Source organism: Pleurodeles waltl, chromosome 2_2, assembly GCF_031143425.1.
Source record: "Pleurodeles waltl isolate 20211129_DDA chromosome 2_2, aPleWal1.hap1.20221129, whole genome shotgun sequence".
Lineage (NCBI taxonomy): Eukaryota > Metazoa > Chordata > Amphibia > Caudata > Salamandridae > Pleurodeles > Pleurodeles waltl.
In genome coordinates, this window is record NC_090439.1 from 895,747,067 (window position 1) to 895,770,223 (window position 23,157).

Here is a 23,157-nt window from a genome sequence, read left to right on the forward strand (position 1 = left end):
ATGGTGCTAAGAAAAACTGTGAATTGTTTTCTGTTTGGGGAATTACAGAAGAAAATGCATGTGTAGCTAAAATGCCTGATAATGCTTTGAGAAATAATTCCTGTTGTACATATGTAGAAAACGTGTCTTTTGGAAGTAATGATGACAGAAAGGTCTGGATACCTTTATCTGCTTACAGAGAAATGCAGGAGAAATGTAGGAAGTTGGAACATGAAAATAGGAATTTACGTGAGCAAATTAGCCCGACTGAAAGTTATAAAAAGGCTGTTTTTGAACAATCTTTCTTTTCCCATTCCAGTAATGAGGGGGTTAAGACAGCTCCGAGCTGCACTGAGTTTCCGTGTGAGCCAGGGTTTTTGGCAGCCAAAGCGCATTCCTTAACTGATAACACGGACAAGAGAGACCAGAATGTGATTTACGAGTTACTGTTGCAAAATGCACAAGTAAAACAGAAGTGCATTTCTGTTGTGTTATGTTAGTGCTTAGAAACTAGATAAGAGGAAAGCACTACAGCTGGCGGGCGGCCTTTTGGCGGTCGCCCGCCAGCCCAGTGTAAAACCCAGAATACCCGCAGCGGTCTAATGACCGCGGTGCGGTATTCTGGAGGGGGGAACTCTGGCGGGCGGCCTCCGCCGCCCGCCAGGGTGAGAATCACCCCCTAAGTCTATGTGAGACAGGGGCTTTAGAGAGATGAGAGAGACTTTTGCCAGAAGGTAGTGAGGGAATTCGAGGAATAGGTCATTGAGTTGGGGTGCCAAAAAGACTGCGCCACTGGGCACCACTACCACTAAAGTCGGCCCTGCTCACTGCACAACCTCACAGGCCTTGACTAAATGGTAATACTGACAATATCATTCATGCTCAGGGCCAGGATCCCCTTGCAGTTGGTAGTACAATTTACTACTCTTGTTTGTCTTTATGAACAAGAATAGAATTTCAGACACATATTTCAAACAAATTATTCAATACACAATATAAGAAATGTTCACAGGTGGTGTACTCTGTGTGCTCCGATCACCTTGAATGTATAGTTTTAATTGAATTATATTAGGTATTTGCTTTCATACAAGTGTTTTGCTGCATTGGTTAGATACTGTGCTTCTTTTTTTTGGATGAGGTCAGCTTTGTCAACATATACCAACATGGGGATTACTCTGAGTGTTCTCGCTCCTGTAGGATTAGGCCCCTTTTCTTTCTCTTTGGAACAGTGTACTCTTACATTTATTAGGATTACTCTGAGTATTCTTCAAACTATGACTTTATTAATAATTTTAACATCTGTATTAATCCTTGATAAGGATAAATGCAACCCTACATCCTTGGTTCTCTCCCTGGCTCTGCAGAAGGTATGCATCATCTTTCCATGTTTGTCACCTTCCCTGAGGAGTCTTAGGTGATTGAATCTGTAGGATTATTCACCTAATCTTGTGTATAATTCCTCCAAGAGTTGCTTTCTATCAACAAGCAGGTCCTTGCTGTGTCCTAGTCCTTGGCGGGGTCTGCTGCTTTAGCTCTTTATCTTCCCCTCTCCTTCTATGATTTCTCTTCAAAGCTAGATTCCACTCCTACCGACTTACCAAATGCAACTCCCCTAACCACTATTTTCATCACCTCTCATCCAATGTCTTTTGTCTTTTCTCAGGTTATTGTGAGAGAATTCTTAGTGCAGTCCTTGTTACTGCAGCAAATATTTCTTGGTATAGGGACTCCAGGCTCATCCATCCCACAGGGATATGAGATTTTCCATAAACATAGATATATGCTAAAATGAATGGTAGAGATCTGAGACAAATTTGCAGATGCATGTTATTCCATTGTAACCAGAGTATAACTTGTTGTTTATGAAGTAGTTATCCATGGTGGGTGAGTCAAAGAAATATATTTGATGCATGTTTTGTCCACCAAGATTTGGTTTGCTATATTTACCAGCTGTATGATAAGTCTATGATAACTCTATTTTGGGGACTCAATTTCAAAATCTTCCAAAGAATAACAAAACACTTGCTGGCTGGGTTAGAGTTTGTCCTCTTGATTTGAGGTTTGAAATAAAAGTAGACGTCTCGAATGAAGTAATTGCTTTTGTCCCTCATTTAAGGAGATTTGGGGGGTCATTCCGACCTTGGCGGTAAAATCAGCTTACCGCCGTCAGAAGACCGCCAACATACCGCCGCGGCCGCGGCAAACCGCCACGGTCATTCTGACCCACAACAGGCAAACCGCCAAAATACAGACATCCACAAAAGTCTGCCACACCAAAGGCCAGCGAGAAACTGGCGATGACCAAACCTCCACCGTCACGCCAACAGAAATACGCCCACACTATCACGACACACGAATCCACGCGGCGGCCTTTCAACCGCGGTATACTATTGGCGGTACACACCGCCGCGCTCAAAATACACACACACTTACAAAATACAACCACATTGGACAAATCAAAATACACACACCTGATACACATACAAACACCACTCCCACACACCCAAGACAATATAAAACACACACCCACATCACCCTCAAACCCCCACTCCTCCAGAATCGGGACCACGCACAGAGAAATAGAGATCCGAGCACCCAGACGCGCATTTTGCTATCACCCAGCAATATTACCACGCAGTTCACACAACACACCAATACACATCACCACACTTAGCACCACACAATCCACCCCACACATCACCCACACCACCCCATGGCACCGCAAAGACACCCCAGGTTTTCTGAGGATGAACTCAGGGTCATGGTGGAGGAAATTGTACGGGTAGAGCCACAGCTCTTCGGGACACAGGTGCAGCACACCACCATTGCCAGGAAGATGGAGCTATGGAGCAGAATAGTCGACAGGGTAAATGCAGTGGGACAGCACCCAAGAAATAGGGATGACATCAGGAAGCAGTGGAACGACCTACGGAGGAAGGTGCGTTCAATGGTATCCAGGCACAACATCGCGGTGCAGCGGACTTGCGGCGGACCCCCACCTCCTCCCCCAGAATTTACAACATGGGAGGAGCAGGTCTTGGCGATCCTGCATCCTGAGGGCCTCGCAGGAGTATCTGGAGGAATGGACTCTGGTAAGTCTCATCTTCACTACTTCATCCCCCCATCCCACCAGCATGCCAACTCATACCCCCACTCTCACCCTCACCCCCATCACACCTACTCCTTGCAAATGTCTCACCATCACAACCCACCCATCCCAACCCCAAGCCCTGCATGCGACCACAAAGCATGGACACCCATCACCAAAGCATGCCCACTGCACATACCCATCCCCCCCAAAACCACCGTCACAAAAGCCCCCACACAGGAATGCCAGCACTGGGGTACACGGGCACCCACCCATTGCACGCTATGGCACACACAGATGCAATAACCATCCATTTGTACCCCTGCAGGACCCGAACGCCAACGTCACCGCGCAGGAGGGTCCACAAATGTCCACTCCACCCCCAGAAGAGGCCCACAGTGATGACAGCACCTCTGTCGACCTGGATCTAGATGACCAGCCCGGCCCATTGGGGACCTCGGGACAGTCGGTTCCCCTCAGACAGCCACAGGCCACAGCAGACCTTCCCCCCTATGGGAACACCAGCACAGCACCCACCCAGCGGGCCCATCCCTCTGTCCCCAGGACACGTCAAGCAGCGGTGTGTCCACCACTACAGGGCACCCAGGTTAACCCACCACCCCAACAACAACAGGGACCTGGGGGCAGTGGTAGTGGGCACACGGTCCAGGGGACAGAGGCCCAGGGAAACAGGGGAACTGGGAGGGCTGCTGTGCGACAGGGTGGGGGACAGGCCCAGGGAACCCACTCTCCACGAGGCCCTCTCCTCCATCATGGGAGCCTACCATCATTCCCAGGAGACGATGGCGACGGTCCTGGCCAGGTTTCAGGAAATCCAGCTCCTGCAGGAGGAACAGTATTTGGGGTTCAGGGAGGAACTACGAACCATCAGTAACACCCTGGGCACCATTGTAGGGGCTCTGAATCAGGTAGTCACCACATTGCAGGACACTGTGGCACCACAAAGGGCCCCTGACACTAGCATGGACCAAGAACTGCCTACCACCTCTGCCGGCGCTAGTGGACAGGAGGCCCCGTCACAGGACCAACAGGCCACCAGCACCCCACCCCCTGCAGAAGGAGAACCACCCTGCAAGCGGGCCCTGATATCCAGGAAGAAGACAGAGTAAGATGCCAAGACCCCCGCCAGCAAAGGATACCTCCCTGATTGTCATCCCACTGACCCACATTGTCACCCTGTCCATCCTTAAACTGCCCCTGCTCCACTTCCCACAGCCATTTGGACAATGCACCTGTGATAATACTAGTCTGGACTCTGCCATGGACAATCCTCCACCATCACCCCTCACCGATTTGCAACCACCCACCAATATAGAGCACAGAAATAAATACAGTTATTGCACAAAACATTCTGGAGTCTGGCTGTGATTTAGTACAAATGTATTAGAGATTACTGTGCCAAAATGCATATTTACATTGTAATGCCAACATACCACTGTCACACAGCTGTAGTCCATGGGGAAACAAAGCAGATGTCACGCAGTGGGGCCCACATCTCTGAAATCGGAAGGGAAAGTCACAACTCAGTTACCATACACTGGGGGAAAAGGACAGACAGTAGAGACGTAGTAGTGGTTAAGTATATGTAATATGCCGGTGTGGATTCTTACCTGTGTGTCACTGAAAATACTGCTGTATTACTGTGTTCCTGTTGTCTATGTCGTCCTCTTCGGCTTCCTCGTCTTCACTCTCCACTATCCCTGACACACCATCAGACCAGCCTGCACACACCTCAACACCCAAGGGAAGCTCAGGCAGACATAAGCACCACACATCACACAGACATTCACACAAGCAACATCCACATACAGACATACCAACACCCACTGCCTCCACTGTGTCCCCCTCCTCCTCGTCTCCCTCCTCCCTCCCTGTCACGTCTCCACTCACACCTGCATGCACAACATCTTCAGCCACGACGTCCATCACCAGCACACACACCAGAACCCCCCGCACATGTGCAGTCACCACCCCCACTACCATTTACACGTCCCCTGTGTCCTCTCCCAGTGTGTCTGTGACCCCCTCTTCCAAGATACACAAACGCAGGCAGCCACTCGCCCAACAGCCATCCACCTCACGACAGCCTCCAGCCCAAGCACCTGCACCCAAAGACACCAGACTTCATACTCCTACAACCACAACCTCTTCCTCCACTCCCATACCCACTACACCTACCCGTCCCACTGCTCCTAAGAAGCTTTTCCTGTCCAAACTCAACCTCTTTCCACCAACTCCCCCAACCCGTCCATGTCATAGGACTATAATCAGCACCTCAGCCACGACAAAACCGGGCCCTGTCATGACAGTCTGCCATGGACTGTGGAGTCCCCCACCCTCCAGGGCAGCAAGTTCAGTACGGAGCCAAGGCACGGGCAGCCCACCCCCGGAGAAACATCCAAAGATAGGCAGTGGCCGGCGCGAGAGGGTGAAAACAGCAGGGACAAAAAGCCCTACCATGGCTCCGGCAGCAAGTGTGGAGACAGCTGGCACACCGCCCAAGGTGGGGAAGGGACACAGGCGATCAGGGAAGGCTGGGAAGGGCAGCACGCCCGACAACACCGCCATCAGCCCAGCTGGCCAGGAGGGCCCCCCAGCCCCATCCCAGGTGGGCAGGAGGGCCCCGCCAGCCCCATCCCAGGTGGGCAGGAGGCCACCAACAGGCCCGGCACTGCAGCCCATGAGGGCCCTGCCAGCCACAGGACAGATGGGCAGGAAGGCTCCGCCAGCCACAGGACAGGTGGCAAATGACCTCCACGCCATGGCCAGATCCGCTGCACTGGGCACCGCCGTCTCAAGCACCGCTGAACTGGGCACCGCCGTCTCAAGCACCGCTGAACAGGGCACCACCGTCTCAAGCACCGCTGAACTGGGCCCTTCATCTCAAGCACCGCTGAACTGGGCCCTTCATCTCAAGCACCGCTGAACAGGGCACCGCCGTCTCAAGCGCCGCTGAACAGGGCACCGCCATCTCAAGCACCGCTGAACTGGGCCCTTCATCTCAAGCACCGCTGAACAGGGCACCGCCATCTCAAGCACCGCTGAACTGGGCCCTTCATCTCAAGCACCGCTGAACAGGGCACCGCCGTCTCAAGCACCGCTGAACTGGGCCCTTCATCTCAAGCACCGCTGAACAGGGCACCGCCGTCTCAAGCACCGCTGAACAGGGCACCGCCGTCTCAAGCACCACTGAACAGGGCACCGCCGTCTCAAGCACCGCTGAACTGGGCCCTTCATCTCAAGCACCGCTGAACTGGGCCCTTCATCTCAAGCACCGCTGAACAGGGCACCGCCGTCTCAAGCACCGCTGAACTGGGCCCTTCATCTCAAGCACCGCTGAACAGGGCACCGCCGTCTCAAGCACCGCTGAACTGGGCCCTTCATCTCAAGCACCGCTGAACAGGGCACCGCCGTCTCAAGCACCGCTGAACTGGGCCCTTCATCTCAAGCAACGCTGCCCCATGAGCGGCAGGGGCTGGCCCGCATCTGTGTTGGGCAGGGCTGCACGAAGCACTCTGGGCACAAAGCCCCCTCCAGAACCAGTGGAGACTGTTATCCACTTGTGAGACTGTGGCTTTGCACTCCCCAGGATGGTCCAGTGGGCAAACCACCCACTGCAGAGACTTGTGAGACTGTGGCTTTGCACTCCCCAGGATGGTCCAGTGGGCAAACCACCCACTGCAGAGACTTGTGAGACTGTGGCTTTGCACTCCCCAGGATGGTCCAGTGGGCAAACCACCCACTGCAGAGACTTGTGAGACTGTGGCTTTGCACTCCCCAGGATTGAACAGTGGCCATGGAGGCCCCTCGTGGATCTGGCGTCGTTCACTCATCTGGCTGAGGTGCCCCCCCTTCCCTTCCCCCTGAGGTGCCTGTAGTTTTGCTGTCTGATGCCCCTGCAGTGTTCTCTCCGTTGGAGTCAGGTATCTTGTGTGGGCTTTGCCCATGTGATTTGGGCCCAGTGGTCCACGGACAATGCATGCTACAATGCTCGGACTTGTACATTTATGTATATAAGATTTTTTGATGTGTAGATATATTTTTAAGCCAGTTATACAATATATTCCAATGTTTAGAATCATTTCCTTTTGTATTTGCATTCTTCTGGGGGGTTTGGGGGGTGTCACTCTGATATGTTGCTATGCATTGATGTGTGTGTTGTAGTGGGTGAGGGTGGGTGTGTCGCGTATGTGTGTACCCGTAATATGTTCTTCTCCCTCCTCCCCTGTGTCGTAGGTGCTGTACTCACCGTTGTCTTCTGCGCCGGCGTTCGTGGTCCTGGTAGAGGAGTAGGAACACTATCGCTGGGAGTATGTGGAGTTCGGGTTCCATGCTGTCCTGATTCCTCATGGGGTATATGGAGGTGGGCGTTTTCCCTTCGAAATGGCTGTTTCCGCCTTGTTTTTATCGGCGGGGCTACCGCCCCGGAAAAGGTGGCGGATTGGTAGCTTGTGATACAGTGGGCGGTACATTGTCTCCCGCCTGTCTGTTGGCGGTGACCGCCGCGCTGTTTGTTTGTGCCGCCGTGGCGGGCGGTGTGGTAATGTGGTGGTCTCTGTTGGCGGTTTCCGCCAGGGTCGGAATTCCATTTTTTACCCCGCCAGCCTGTTTGCGGTTTGGCCGCAGGTTTAACACCGACCGCCAGGGTTGGAATGACCCCCTTGGTGTGCAGGTACTCAGAGTAACAGATTTATATATTTTGTGGAAAAAGTAATTTACTCTGAGTTAGGGGCATATGCATTTAACAGTCAGACCTCTCTTCCATTCAATCAGCCATCTCCAACGAGTAGCTCTCCAGCGACCCATAAGTAGCTCTCCTGTGTGCAGCCTAGCCCACTAATTTTGAAGCTTTGCTTGGCTAAATTAATATATGTACACCAACATTTGGGGAAAGTGTCTGAATTTTCAAAATATATTTAAAGTTGATATTTGAGTGCTAAATAATGTAGCACAGTGACTTTTATTATTAATATTATTATCTTGGTGTCAGGAGCATTTAAGCTATATATCACTCATGTAAAGTCACTCCAAATCAACAAATCCTTTTTCACATTACTGCCAGTGGCAGCTCCTCCGTTAGGGCGGAGGAGAGTCACCCCCACTCCCACGCCAGCAGCAGAAGCTGCAAAACCTTTAACAAACAAAATGATAATAAACCATGTTTATTATAGTTTCATTTATTAAAGGGGCAGGGCCACAGGGGTGATGAGCAGTGAGGGGAGTGCACCATGCACTCCCCTCAGTGCTCATGTATGTTTGGCCAGCCGTCTTGGGCCGGCCAAACACACATGCACAGTAGGCTTTCTCCAGCCCAGCAACACAGTTGCGGGCTAGAGAGAGCCTGCACAGGCTCCCAGTCTGCCCAGTCTGCTCTCAGCAGTTTCAGGATTGGGCGCAGGGCAGGCTGGGAGCCTGTGCCTATCTGCAGCGACAGGAGCAAGAGGAGCGGTGTGGGAGAGGGAGCGGAACAGGTATGTTTTTATTTTATTTTGTAAACATTTTTTTGATAAAGTTTACATTCTCCCACACCTACCCCTCACCCCGTGTGCTGCACCTGCACCACCTCTTGTGACCGAAGTGAGCCGCTACTGATTACTGCTGTTAACCGTGCCTCGTGCACAAAAGCTTTCACCACTGGTAATCTTGCACATGGCGGTCACTAATATAATCCGGTCTGATGTGGTCACTGTTGCAGCATTAATAATATAAGTAGCTTGGGACGATTTTCATTAACAACAAGTAGCTCTAAAATAGAAAAGGTTGGAGAACCCTGCATCTAACTGTCCAAAAAACATAGGGCCTTATGACAACTTTGGAGGAGGTGTTAATCCGTCCCAAAAGTGATGGTAAAGTGACGTATATACCACCAGCCGTATTACCAGTCCATTATATCCTATGGAACTCATAATACGGCAGGTGGTATATCCGTCACATTTGGGACGGATTAACACCTCCTCCAAAGTTGTAATCAGGCCCATAATGTACTTCCCCTCAGGATCACACTGAACCATAGAGATCCAAACAACATCCTACCATCAATCCGTATGGATACTCCCCTCGAGTAAGACAAATAAATGGCAGAGTAAAATTGGTTCCTCCACTTTGCAGCAACTGTGTATCTTCTTGTGCAGTACGGTGTCTACAGCAGAAATGCAATTCAATGAATCAAGTACATTCACTTTTTGCTCCCTAGTCCAATCCCACCTCCCAGTAACTAATAAACCCTGAAAAACAAGTTGTTGTTACCATTATAACACACAGCCTAGCCATGTCTCAGACTTCACCCTGCCACAGGGATGGGCATCTTGAAGGCCAGTTCAGAGCCCAGCATTGTCTCAAAAATTAGATTGGAGGAGGAGCACTTCAGCAATGTTTCTTCTTGCCGGCCCTTACAGTGTGCAGACACCATCCAAAACAGCTGCTAATCTACAAGTAGGTCGTCTTCTGGTTCATCTGTTCAGTGTCTGTCTATCCTCGTCGGCCTCCTGGATCTGGGTTTAATCAGATATGAACTTTCATTGTTCAATTGCCAGTGTTCCCAAGGGATGTACAATGACTCACAGCAATGAGATTGCCGTTGTTTCTGGCTGAGGGCTTCCCATGTCTGGCGGATTGATTCTGTGGTACCTGTCATTCCATCTCCCGATCAAGAGGCCTGAGATGTTCCTCTGTCTTGGCATCACTGCCATCCATCCATACAATCCATGGACTTGTTGCAAGACCTGAAGAAATTAGTACCATTGTATTTGATCATTTTCAGTTTGGCTAGAAAGATTAACATGTATTTCTGTCCCTCATCGCAAAGTCTCGGCTTCGCTGCCTCAAAATATTTCTGTACCCACTTTACATAGTCTAGGTACATCTGGATTGTTAGGCCCTACTATTGCGCTGTCCCACTTCATTTAGCCTGCTGAAGGGTGGCTTCTTTGTAACAGGTATTTCAGATTCGGACCAATAAGGCTGTCAGTGGGGCACCAGGTCTCAGCAGTGGGGCCAATGTTCTTTGTTCCAGCTTTGAAAGCCCTTTTGATTTCGACCCAGATCTCTGACAGGGCTGTGACAAATGTAAGTTGCATTATATTGCACTATATTTTTAATATTTCTTTTCAGTCAGGATGCCTGTTTTAGTATCTATGGCTGAAGTAGTCAGACGGGGAGGGGGGCAGATGCAGGCATGTCTCTTCTTTCTGGGCCACCTGTGTGGTCCAGTATGGTTGGTCAGGGCTTTTCAGTCTTCACAGTGCCCATCTATTTCCTCTTGGGAAATGTCAGGGTGCCTCCAATCATTCTTCTGCCCACCCTATACTTCACCTCTAACAATGATGCCATCTACCATGCAACAGCTCAATTTTGATCTTCCCACCCTCTTCTCTGCGGCAACTTGGAAGAAAAACTAAAGAAAGACAACTAAACTCTAAAACCACTAACACAGAAAAAGGACAAGTGAAGAAATGCACAAGGGACACAATGGAAAGACTTTTGGTGCTTGCATTTTTCTTTAAAACAAAGGTCCCTGAACTTGAGGGATGTGGGGGTGTTCCTGATGAGCGCAGTGTAGAGGAAGAACAGCCACTCAGCCGAGATGAAGAGAATATTGTGGACCCTGACTAGAGCCTCATGACGCAAGGAAGTGGAGTTCCCGAGCCAGACTATTGAGCAGCTCCTTGCAAAGAATGTGAGGGAGATGAGGAGGCAAATCGGTGAAATCCACCTCCCTGAATCCCATACCTGCCATGACCCACTGGAATGCTGGTTCTACCCAAGTGGGTGGCTACCTTGCACTTTGCCGCTTTCGCTGAATAACCTCACTGTTTGTTTTCTTTTTCTTTAGTAATTTTTTTAGTTGGTTGGTTGGGGACGGAGGGGAGTGGACAGGTTGAAGATGGGACACCTAGATTGCTATTTTACTAAGGTTCAAATGGAGTCATCTGTGTCCTAGTTATGGAGATAAAAATCCCAGGTCTTACTTTTCTTCCCAACCAGTTGCATGGAAAACTCACAGAACTAGAATTACAGCCATCATTCATCTCCCCAATTAAAGAAACCCCAATTCACATAAAACTGGGTTCTGTGAGGACAGAAAACTCACTTATTCCACATAGAAGGGTGAGGGGCTGGTCCCATTCTGAAAAATAAATAAAATTCCCAAGAAAGGATCATGATCTAGGCCAGAAAGGGCTAAAAATGACAAGAGCCTATAAATTAATAAAAACTCTGAAATCGAAGAGTTTACATATTGTTTTATTGATACCTAGCATTTTTGTTTTCTCCAATGGTCTCCAAGGATCTCCTGCCTCCAATCTTTTCCAAAACCAAAAGAAAAAAGAAGAAAGGAAAATTCAGAGACCTCAGAGTAACATCCAAAAATCCAATCCAAGTGATAGACCAACCCAAACAAACTCCTTTAACGGTTTTGTACCACCTGACTGTAAGCAAGCATGGCTCAAATACAACCACCTTTAAAACCAGTCTGATCATTAACTTTCTATCCCACATCTCACAGTTCCTTAGCTTAATTTTTGGCATCAGGCCACACCGGCAGGGCAGCACCTCATGCCTTTAGATATCGCTGATTTATGCTACATACAACCTCTTTGCCACGCTACTTCCAGATCTTGTTCAGAGTGTAAGGCTGCCATATGCAGGGGAGCCCTTCAGATATCTGCAGGCTGCCTGGTCCTCCTCATTGGAAGCCTCCATCCCTGTTTGCCTATAGCCCATGCCACTCTCAGGTGCAGGGATGGCCACTGAACTGGCAGTCATGTCTAATTTTGAAGGCAGGGGTACTGTTGGGATGCCTGACTTAATGTCCTCTGCCGTTTCAACAGACACTACTCCATCAATCAACCACTAAATCAGGCCCATAGTTTCATGGAAAATGTGCAGTTCACTACAGTTTTGTATACAGTTCTTATTAATGGTATTTTGAGTCATAATGGAAAAGGGTATTTGGAGGTGGAGCTGGGGCAGAGATGTTGGGTGGCGAGCAAGGCAAGCTGAGAACAGGCCCCACATATATTTTGTCCTGAACCGCACAAAAACCAGTGTCCTGTTTGCACTGGTATTGATTTTGAGTAAGAAGTACATATTCCATTTCTGAATGGTGATTTGGGGTAACTTCATCTTTCTTTAAATCACTTGGACAAGCATTACAAACTCCTGACAGTGAGAGCTCTGATAGATTAAATAATTTTCCACAACCAAGCGCTCAAGCCTTAGGTTTAACTTCCTGGGTCATCCAGGCTGACCTGATTCCTTCCATGTTCCAGACTGGAGTTCAGAGCAAACTGCTCTCCACTTCCTACCTAGTTATCTTTCATTAATGCTTGTAGAGACAATGGACAGAGAGGTGGAGCAACTGCTTTTAATTTTCCTCAACAGATCACATCTATACAAATACAGACAATGCTGCTGATAGGTTGTTGCTTCTCCCTCATAACAAGATGGCCATCATCATCATATTTAAGAGTCCAGGGGATTGCTCCTCTTCCTTGTTACTGTTCTGCAGCTCGCCTTGAGTTGAAGCCTGAATCCAGTTTAACCACCATTTAATATATACTAAGAAGAAGAAGAAGATATTTTATTGTTCAGTTACTTAAAACCACAACACAAGAAATAAAAATAGATAAGCACTATATAAAAAGGTAAAAAAGAAAAATCATTGTTCAGTCATTTCAGTTTGGCTCCATGGGCGCTCGTTTCAAATGATGGTTATGTGTTGCTATTTAAAAAATTTGCATTGCGCCAGTGTGAGTAGAGCAGCGCTTAATGCCATTGTAGTCCATTGTCAGGCATTAAGCCTGTCCTCCTCCTTTAGATCAACAGGGGAGCAATGTTGCTCGTTTAACTCCTGCATTTGTGACACCTGCCGTAGAAATTTTACCAAGGCACAATTCAACTGTAGTCACCAGGTGCAAAGCACGCCATTACTGCTTGTTTCCATGTCCGTATGCCTTTTTCATTGAATTTGCACTTCATTAGGGCTTTTCGTTCTAGTGCGAGATGATTGCAAGAACAAAGGACGTGGAGGAGATCTTCTGTGTCCTCACCGCACAGGCAGCACATAGAGTTGGGTACGTCCCTTAACCAGGGGGCCGCATATAAGGCAAGTTGTAGGAGACCAAGTCGGTACTTTAAGAAGTCGTCCTTTGTTCATTTCGAGAAGCCCTGGCCTAGGTATGGCTGTGGTGTTGAAGACGTGTAGGTGTGCAGGGTCATCCAGACGTGAGACCTCCGTGAGAAGGCTGCTTTGTCCTCCAGTAGTGACTGGAGCCTAAGTGATTTCCTAGCTGCTTTCTTAAAGGCGTTGTGTGCGATTGAGGTCCTCCACAAGTCCGTTAGTCTGGTCTTCTTAAGAGAGTCATCTAAGTGAATTCTGAATGGGGAGGTGTTTTTACGTTCAAGCTCTTGCCACAAATGATAGTTGTGAGTGCCGAGTGGGCTTTGCTCCAAAGGTTTATGTAGGCGACAGGTCGAGCCAGGGTTTGGTTCTGCAGACCAAACTCCAATCTTAGTTGGGCAGGGTAGGTGAATCTGGGGATGTTAAAGATCGCCTGAGTAAGCTTTGCTCACTGCACGATTTAAGATATTAGAGTCCCTGCCTCTTTGAGCTTCACTCCCGTTTGTTATAGTGGGGAGGAGCTTGGCCTTTAGCACTTTTAAGAGGGGGGTGTATGAGGGCCCATTTAGAAAGGTTTTTAGTCTTTTTAGTGAGAGTGCCATGGCTAGACTTTTTCCCATTAGGCTTTTCCGTTGATGCTCGAAGTTCCCAGTTTGTCAACAGTGACTCCAAGATATTTGTTCTTATCTGTGTGGACCAGTCATATCTCATCCCAAAACCAGGCTCTCGCGGATGGCTTTGACCTAATTGACAATGTGCGTGTTTTGCCAAAGTTTGCTGTCAACGCATTCGTAGCTGTGTAGAGCTGAGTGGTGTTGAGTAGTCTCTGAAGGCCTACCTCCGTGTGGCTGAGTAGTACGAGATCGTCGGCGTACATGAGGCATGGTAGCTCGAGGTCCCCAATTTTTGGAGGGTGAGAGCTTGTAAGAGTGAGTGCACCCGCTAAGTCTGCTAGATATAGATTGAACAGTGTGGGTGCCAGAACGCAGCCCTGTTTTAGGCCTTTGGTTGTAGGGATCAGCCTTGAGAGATAAGTGCCTGTGCCTAGTTTTATCTGGACCCATGTGTCTGTGTGGAGAGCTATTATTAGGCGTAGAAGTGGATGGGGAAGCCCCCGGGGTGCAAGCTTCTTCCACAACCGGTTTCTGTCTACATGGTCGAATGCCGCCTTAAAGTCAACAAAGCATAGGTGGAGCTGACGTTTCAGTGTTTTTGCTTTGTCACTCAAGAGGGCAATGGCCGTGATGTTCGTGATTGTGCCCGTATGTTCGGAGAATCCTATTTGAATCGTAGGGATTATTTCCTTTTCGGTAGCCCATGCCAGCAGATGATCCAGTAACAGGCCTACAAAGTACTTTGCGTCGTTGTCAATGAAGGCAATCAGACGATAGTTATCGGGAAGCGACCTGTTTTATAGATGGGGTAGATTATGGGCCCCATCCAGGACTGCAGGATCGTTCCTGTCAGACCTATTTCCAGGTAGAGGGGTTCAAGAATCTTTTCCCAGAAGGGTCTATTGTGCTCGAAGACTGCGAGCGGGAGGCCATTTGGTCCCGGGGTGCCATCTCTCCGGCCCTTGGCTAGCTCGTTATGTATAGCGACAGAATCGGTGAGTAATGAATGCTTAGTCTTTGGTGCAGGCCTGTGTAGAGGAAGACATCCTGGTGTGATCATGCTTTGTGTGTCCATGCTAACTGATATTGGTCCGTTGAAATGCAGTCCGAGATATTTGGCCCAGACAGCTTCTGGTATATGCGATGTAATGGCTCCATGGTATGGGCGTGTGAGGTTGCATATTGTGCGCCAGAAGCGTGCGCTGTTGTTACTCCTTGCATCTGAATGTAGCCTGGCCCACAAGTCTTCATTGCGGCTCCTATTGATTGCCCATTTTAGTTTTTTCAGTTCCTGTTTGTGGTGCCTTAGGTTTGTCAGAAGTTCTGAATTACCTGGGCTGCAACGGAGTCACCTTATGCTGGAGATGATTTTTCTCTTTGCATCTCGCAGTGCTGACCTGTTGGCTTGTGCCAGGTGAGTTACTGCTGCAGGAGGTTGTGGTCGCCTGTTGGTAATTGGTACCGCAAACATTTCGCTAAGCCTGGTTGAGAGTTGGTCCTATTTCTGCACTTCGCTATCGTTAGTTATTTCAAGTTCGAGTGCGAGATCCATTGCTGTTTTGATGAGTTGGTCAATGTTTGATTGCCCACATTTGACACGCTTGCAATTTGTGGTAAAAGTGGTGATTTGTGCAATGTTTGTTTTCTCCATTTTGGTTATCCCCAGTTTGATGGATACTTTCTGTGGGCAGTGATCACTCTCGCACCTGTTGCCTAGCTGAAAAGAGGCTACTTGCTTGAATAGTGGAAGAGAAACGAATGTGTAGTCAATTGTGGTGGATGCAATTGTTAAAAAATATGATGCTGCCGGAGGCAAGTCTTCAGTAAATCTGCCATTCAGGGCTCTTAGCTGTAACAGTTCCAAGCCATTGAGCAGCATGCTGCTGATCTTTGTTGGACGGCCATGTATGTTAGCCCCTTGTGCAGGGAGGTCCCAGGCGCTTGAAAGAGCAGTTGTAACTTCACTTGTTGAGGATCCCAGCAGGTGCAGATTGAAGTCCCCTGAGACGATGATGTCGGCCGCGTCAGCTATGACACTGCTGCTTATGAAGTTCTTGAGGAGGGCCACTAAATTATTGGCTTCACTGAGTTTAGTTTTACGATGAAGGTAGGTGTTTACAAGAAATATCTCTACTGCAGATGCACTTTTTGTAGCGGCAATTGACACCGTATTGATGGAGTAGCAGGTGGAATGCAAAGGGGTGACTCTAGCCGATGGTGCTTAGGAGACATAAGTGGCAAAGCCACCTTGCAGATGCCCATACTTTGCCATCCTGGTTGCTGGGGTAATGAAAGTTTAACCACCATTTAATATATACTAAGGTAAAGTGGTTTACATAAAGAAGTACACTCACTGTAGTATTAGGAAAATGTATTCAGAGTGCTTTTACCTTATCAAATTAGATATAATCATTGAATGTAATTTCATAACCATCCCTATGTTCTTTGAGAGTATTTGTACTAGAAATTATAACAATTATGTACGGTGTGCATTAATGTCTGAAGTTTAAGTTGAGAAATGTAGTTTTCCATCATGTTCAAGTACATGTACTAGCAATTTATTTAATCTGTATTAACTGTAACATGAAGTTTAAAATGAAAAAGTGTAATTGATATAGTATAAATGTATAAACTAATATTTGCACAGTATAATGTGAAATAAAATGTGCATTGGTGAATGTTATTGTTAACTTGATTGAGCTAGACCTGAATTTCTTTAACGTGAGAAACTGTTCTTCATTTTCTGCTAATGTGTCATTTCATTGCAGGTGCATTCACATGAAGTGTTAGTTTTGAAATAGATGTGCTATTGTTTTATTCATAGAGAATCTGAGTGCAGAACCTTGAAAAGTACACAAAGACACTGAGTGTGAAGATGACTGTCCCTTATTCATACATGTTGCAAATGATGTCTAGAACAAGGACAGCCACGTTCTCAGAACTGCTCTGGGATCGACAGCTGGTGTTGCAAGTTACACTGTGGGAAAGGAGAATGCAATGGAGCACATGATGGTGTTGGGGACTGTGTTACCTGATGGATTTTTGCAGTACTAACTAGGATTTACACTGAAGGTTGGTAGAGCAGATTTCCTTTGACTTTGGGAGGTACAGACCTCTGACCTTCTCCTTTGTCCCTATGCTTTGCTGAGTGTGGCTTCACCTAACACTTAACTCTCTAAAAAAGATTCTTGGCTGAGCTTCTGCAATGCTGGCACCTTCACCTTTAACTTTACCTACATTTACTCTTTTGATTTTTGCCCCTATGTTTTTTAGATTTTACCTTTTTGCCATAGCCTTTTGACTTTGGGGTTCCATTACCCCTTCAGATTAATTTAGCTGTATACCTTTACTTGCACTCATGTGTTTGAGGGAAGACCAACAATCATTTTCTGAGCACCCGTTTTTGTTGTTAATCTTGTGTATCACTGTTACTGAGCTTTTGGTTTGTCTTCTGTTAACTTGTTTAAATTTCTTCAGTAGATTTGGCTACCCTATGGCTATTCTGTATCCCTACAGTATATTTTTGAGATTTATTTACATTAACTTGAGTGTTAATTTGTAATAAAACCCTTCAACTTTATTCCTGATTTTGGTTTTTATTGTGTGGCCCAATTGGCTACACTGTAAAATTTTGATGAATGATTTGTTACCTAACTTCCTTGTTATTCCTTATGCAGGGAAAAAGAACCACTGACCTCAAATTAAGAGCATAAAGAAATGCCCCATCACCACTGACCCATATTTACCTCTCCCACCGCCTTCTTCATTCGTTTTCTTTTGATATATATGCATGTGTAGTTATAAAGACCAGATCAAGCTAGAAGACAACGAAAAGGTGATGTTACTAGACGCCATCAGCAATGGAGGGCGATACGCAACCTTTGACACAGAAAATAAGCGTTTAGATAAGCATAACTCTGTTGTCTATAATCTACCTTACCTGCAAGTGTCACTGACACCAGAGTACATGAACAAGCAGGGCTTAGTTGCTTCTTGGAATTATGCAAGTCCACAGCCCCTTAGAATGAAGCCCCACCCCCCAAACTAGCTAGCCGATGAACCATTGTCTTCAGGAAAAGAAAAAATATTCTGTGTATTTGGAGCATTTGGTTGAAGTAGTCAAGGGACCTCCGTACCATGCATAATTAGCACAGTCATTGACGTTATTCCACATTTGGAATATATATGTGCATTCATGTAGAGCTATTCAAATTTAAACAAAATCTTTTTGATGTGTTTTAAAGTGTTTTCTTGCTTAGACTAAACTAGGCCTCAGTTTACACCTTGACTCCATCTTTGCAAACATGGCTGCTGAATTTATAATAATCATCATATATTTTATTTTCCATTGCAGACAGCAAAATGGGCACTGTTTATTTTGTTTGACATTTTGTTCTTGGAGAACTCTCTGGAGGACATTTTTTTCTTCCTGCTACCACTCTAAATTGCATTCATTCATGAGTATCATCTTTGTTCCACTACTTCTGATGACATTAGGCTGAAAAGAGTGTAAAATATTCAAAATAGGAGATAGTGCTAACACAATAGATTAGAAGGGGGCTTAAGACATTGTATCGGGATTTGCTAAAATATTGATACTGTTGCTCACACCATGCTGATTTTGCAGTTTCCATCCTTTTCTATGGTGAATTTGGCTATATAAACCCTCATATTTGAGGGTGAGCCGGAGATTTTGGGGTTTTGATTAAGGATGCTGTCCAATTCTTTGTTGATTTGCTGCACATTTGTGGCTTAGGGCCTGATTTAGAAATTGAAGGACGGGCTACTCCATCACATCCTGTCCACCAACATCTAAATTCCGTTGGATGTAATGGGATTTAGATTTTGGCGGACAGGATATTCGTCACCGATGTAATGGAGTACCCCGTCTGCCGAGTTCTAAATCAAACCCTTGGTCTATTTTTTCTCATGTTCCTTATTATTGCATTACCTTTGTAGCTAATTGCCTTCATGACAATTGTTTTCCATATACTATCCTGGGTCAATGGGACTGCTGCTGTGTTTGTATTTTTTGTTTATTCTGTATTGCACTTTAATTTTCATAAGCATTCATGGTTTTTCCTAAATTACTGACCACAAACTATCTTTTGGAGGCAGCTCTTCCTTGACTTATTTTGAAAATGCTGTTGGGAATTTTGTCTCCAGGGACACGTTACCTCATAGCGTACAAGGTCAACACCATCCCTGACCCAGCAATATGGCTACCACAATAATCCACATTATCTAAGAGCTAGTGCACCCACACAGATAGTCTGGGCATTGTTCCTTGAGAACCTCCAGCAATGAGAATTATGACGAAAAGTCTTACAATGTCAGAATCCAGAAAAGTGATCACTAATTTATGCACTGCTTTAATACGGAGCAAGAATGAGAAACATGGTCACTGGAGTGTCGTGAGCCCTCAACTGAGGCAGTCTGGATGTAAGCCTGTAAACAGGTTAAATAAAACATATCTCACCCCCTAAAAAGCTCACAAGGATCCACTCAGGTAGAACAACAGCTTGTCATAAATGTGGTGCTATGGGAGCAGACTTCCTTCATTCAGTAAGGGAGTGACCATGGTGGTATTCTGATGGTAGGCATATAGACAATGACTAGCACACTACCCACTACTGTAAACCCACCAAGCAATGTCTCCTAGGTAGATTCCCTATTAACAATAATATAACATGAAAATAATGATGGCCACCTTAGGTACGGTGCTAGCCAAAAGATTCATAACGATGCAGAGGGTGAACAAGAAGGCCTCAAAATACGATATATGTATAAAAAGACTTAATTGAGTGGGCTATAGAGAATGAATAAAAGAAGGTCAAAACCAGATGAAACATTGTCAGAGCATATAGCACACAGGGTGGAGATGCTAATAAAACTGGTAGACCTGCCCCCTATTAATAAACCACCTTAAAACAAACCATCTTGATTTAGGGCGCTCTTGTGTTTCTGAGTCTGCCATAAAGCCAGGATTTTATCTTAGAACTGCATCCCATCCTGTGAGTCCTTCTGTAGATAGTCAAGGGGGTGTGTGGGCACACCACCAGCAAGTCAGTAGCATGCCTTCCATAGCATTGTGGTAGATGCAGTTCATAGTGCTTTTGAATTAAGCAAAAGTAGAAAAGTTCTACATGCATAGACCAAGTCAATGTGTGTCTTCCTGGGTTATGTCACATGAAGAATTAGAATTATCTAGGGGATGGAGTGTTGCTGTTTGAAGTGTAAATCAGTTTCTGTGTCCCTTCTTTCCCTGCCAGTCAATGTACCTAGATGCTTAAATAAAGAAGACTATTTACCTTCAATATTGTATCCTGACATCTTTTCATTGTTGAGCAATTGGCAATGGTATTTCAAACTATTCGTGTATCAGCTTTGACAATATTGTCCTGCCTCTGGCTTACCTCACATTTGGGCTGTTGGCCAGTATTAGCTGTATTGATATTCCTGGGAGTCTTTGGTGCCATCATTTCAGAGTGAACTGTCTTCTGTCATGGCTTCATGGAAGACTTTGAGATATTCTCCTCATAATGACTATTTGGTGCTGCTTCTGCTGTACCTGCCCCCCACAGATCCGGCCCTTGGAATGGAGACTGAGAAATTAGTATTTTGCCTCTTTTGCTTTTCTTTTGGATCCTGTTTCACCAGTCCTGCAAAGCAACAATGAAGGATTAGGGATCCGGCACAGCTTAGGTGGATCCCATGCAAATGTCAGGCAAGTCCATGCAATGCACTTAGACCTTGTTGGGATGTCTTGCTTGGTTACACTACTGTATGTGTCACGGTTTATGTGAGCTGCAGCCATTTTAAGTTCATTGAAGTAAATTGAGATGGTCAAGGACACCCAATGCTTAATTTGAGCTGGTGGTTTCCGATGCTTGGCCCTGGCACTTAATTGCCAACATCAGCACTTATGTCAGTCTGCCACATGCTGGTGTTGTCTTTCCGATTTAGAGACTGGCACAACAACAGTGGTTTATTAATTCACTGTGCATTGAAAATGACTAATATCTGCTGCCCAAGACATTCTTACAGATTTAGGGGCCTGGAATAGTGTGCATTGTCACAAATGTAGGTGCACGATGGCAGTAGTTTTGTTGGTGCTGTCATTGGCAACACTGGCAGTGGCAATGGGTGGTGCAAGCTGCAGTAGCCACCTATTGTGGGCCCCAGCACTTATTTTGTTTACATATTATATACTGAGGATGCCTATGTTTACTTCGCTGTGCAGATTACATTTTATGTAACGTGCGCAGGGGTGGCTTCTTCACAATGGCGAAGGAGTGTAGCCCACCTCCCCACCCCCAGCTAAGCCAGATGCTGAAAGATAAAACGATACAGCCGGCCAGCCAAACACACATGCGCACTTAGTGTTCTCCAGCCTGGCTGTGTTAAACAGCCTGGCTTGAGAAACTGCACAGACCCCAGGGTTGTGTCTGAGCAGCAGTCCAAGCTGCTCAGAGCAATCCTGACACTGCTTTCAGGATTGCTGGGGAGCCTGTGCCAGTGTCCCAGTGAATGCTGGGACACCACATCGAGGGAAGAGGAGCAACATGGCAGGAGGCGAAGGCAAAAGGTAGATACGTTTTTTATTTTTTTATTTCCCCCAACCCCCCCCGCCTGCCCCTCCACTTGAGATTTGCGGCAGCTGCCACTGGACATGCGCCCATTTTTGTTAACCTTGCATTTATCCTTGTTGCAGTTTGACAGCATTTAGCACATTGAAAGACTACTCTCCTTCCTAAACTATTGAGTTGGATCTCGGTGATAGTAACACCATTCCAGTACATTTGATTATTTTCCATTATGTGTATTCACTGTACTTGATGATACTCACACCTGTTGGCTGTTTAATGGGACTAGATCAGCAAGTAACTCAATCACCTGCAAACTGAGAGTACTTCTATCCTGCACTGTTGGTGGTACGCACACTTATACAGTTTTCTATAATTGCTCCTGCAGTGCATTCACTGTAACTGGTGATACGCACACCTGGTTCTTACTGAGATTATTCCAACTGCATGATATTATTGCACATTGATGTACTGTTATTCTGCACAAGTTAATGTGTAATAGTTACCTCTATGCACTAAATGTCACAAAGGAATAGAACATTTTTATTCCTCGTCCAGTGATTTAAGCAGGTTTCACGGCATTGACTCTCATCTACCATGCAGCAGAACATTGTGCTTTTAGAATTTGTCCCGGATTATTGAATACAGACAGCCTACCCAAATCATTTGCCAATTACCGAAATAGGACAATCAAGGGAATTCACATAGATTTTGCTTTTCAAATAGTCCAAAATTATCCTATGGTTTAAAAAGACATTAAGGTAATTCTATATGGGTATCCAAATTACGAGAGCAGCCAGTTTAATTATGTCCTCCATATATGTTAAACCTAGCTGCTCATGGTGGAAACAGTGAGTAATGAGTAAAGAGTAATGAGAGAAGATGGCAACAAAATCTTTTCTCCTCTATTTGTAAACAGTACATTTGGTAAAAACCCACACCCTAGGTCTAACTGTATCAACAGGCACACACGGAGCCATTTAAATTTGTAGGAGTAGGGCAATGGCTTACAACCTATTTTAGAGGCAATGTTGAATGAGGCACCTATGGATTGACAAAGTAACTTGTTGTAACACATGGTAATAAAGAAAAGAAGGGCAACGACGCACCCCTACCACACTTTCCTCTCCAATTTAACTGGTCTTGAAAGTTCTCCATTGCTCCCATATCTGATGTTAACAGCAAAATTTGAGGTAAAATGTCCAAGAAGTCCACAAACGGCTGCGCCAAATCATTCAATCTTTTCCTGAGCCTCGAACGATCAACTTGATCGAATGTGCTAGAGAGGTCAATGAAGGCCAAGTACAGAGGGAACCTTTTTTCAGTGGTACTTGGCAAGGATAAGATGCAGATTAAGGCAGAGTTCCACTGTTCCTAGACCATTCCTGAACCCATACTGTTATACTATGAATATACTATTGCTTTTAACATAGTCCAAAATTCTGCTGTGCAACACTCTTCCTAGCACTTTCACCAAAAAATCGATCAAAGAAATAGGCATGTAGTAATGGGGACAATTGTTGAAAGGGACCAGGATTTCTATAGATCAGTTTTGCAGGAACAGTTTAGCACATTCGTGAGTAAAGGGGCTAAGAGGTCTATGTTGGCCTAATCCAGGTCCACAGGTACTCCGTGCAGACCTGGAGCTTTACCAGAAGAGCTAAGCAATGGCAATCTCCTGGCAATGAAGTGTTAAATTGAAGGGGACCATTTGAGGGCTTGAAATGCATAGGACTAGCATTGTTGCAA